This window comes from Microtus ochrogaster, chromosome 17, assembly GCF_000317375.1.
Source record: "Microtus ochrogaster isolate Prairie Vole_2 chromosome 17, MicOch1.0, whole genome shotgun sequence".
Classification (NCBI taxonomy): Eukaryota; Metazoa; Chordata; class Mammalia; order Rodentia; family Cricetidae; genus Microtus; species Microtus ochrogaster.
Window position 1 is genome coordinate 3951714 of NC_022019.1, and position 1021 is coordinate 3952734.

Here is a 1021-nt window from a genome sequence, read left to right on the forward strand (position 1 = left end):
CTTCCATGTTTCTTGGTGGGCTTTTGTTTCATTTTTGCTTATTTGGTTCTTTGTTTTTATTTAATTTTTGTGTTTTTGTCTTTTTTTTTTTGAAAGAGAGAGATCAAAGAACACAAAGCTGGATGAGTTTGGTAGGTAGGGAGGTGGAGAGGATCTGAAAGGCGTCAGGGGAGGGGGAAATGTGATCAAAATATAATGTATGGAAGAAACTTTTTAATATAAAAAACAAAACAACAACATTATGGAGTTGACATTTAAATTGGTAAAGATGGATGAAATTAGTCTACCCAGCTCAATGAGGAGCAACCTGGCTCCATACAAACAGTTAACGTTCTTCAGAGACAAGACTGGGTCCAGAAGCACGGGGAGTTCTTCCTCCAGACTGCCTTCACACAGGTTCAACCTTGACAGAATTGCTAGCAGATTTAAGAACCCAGCCCCACAATCACACGATATATCTATCTTATACACAAACACTTACTGTACAGTTTTATATAAGCATAAAGATATTTTAAGGGATGTTATGTATACATCTACATTTGTTTACAGGGAATGAATACATGCAAACACATGCATTAGTCTTTTTAATGGAATAGCCTGCCTACCTGAATTGTATATTGTATTGATATATTACAGGTGAGGTTTGAACTCACTGAGAAGTAGTGCGGCTCCCACTTCAGACCCAAGCACATCTCTGTCAAATGTCTTCCAAGGCCTCTTATCTAGGAGTGGGCTGGACCCCCTTAACTCTGTCATAGGGAGGGAAGAGAACAGGAAAAACAAATCGAGGAAAACATCGTATTTGTGAGAAAGGAAGGTGAAACATTTCCAAGGGAGATTGCTACTGTTTATCCCATGATATAAAAGGGTCTGTTGTGGGAAATGGAGGCTGGAAGTTCAGACATGGGAAGTTCAACCATGGAGAGAGAGAGTGCCAGGCTAACTGCCTCAATTTCTCCATTTGGTTTCTAGATGTTGCTAGTGCCCAATCTGATGGTACCTGTTTTCTGGATGCAAGTGC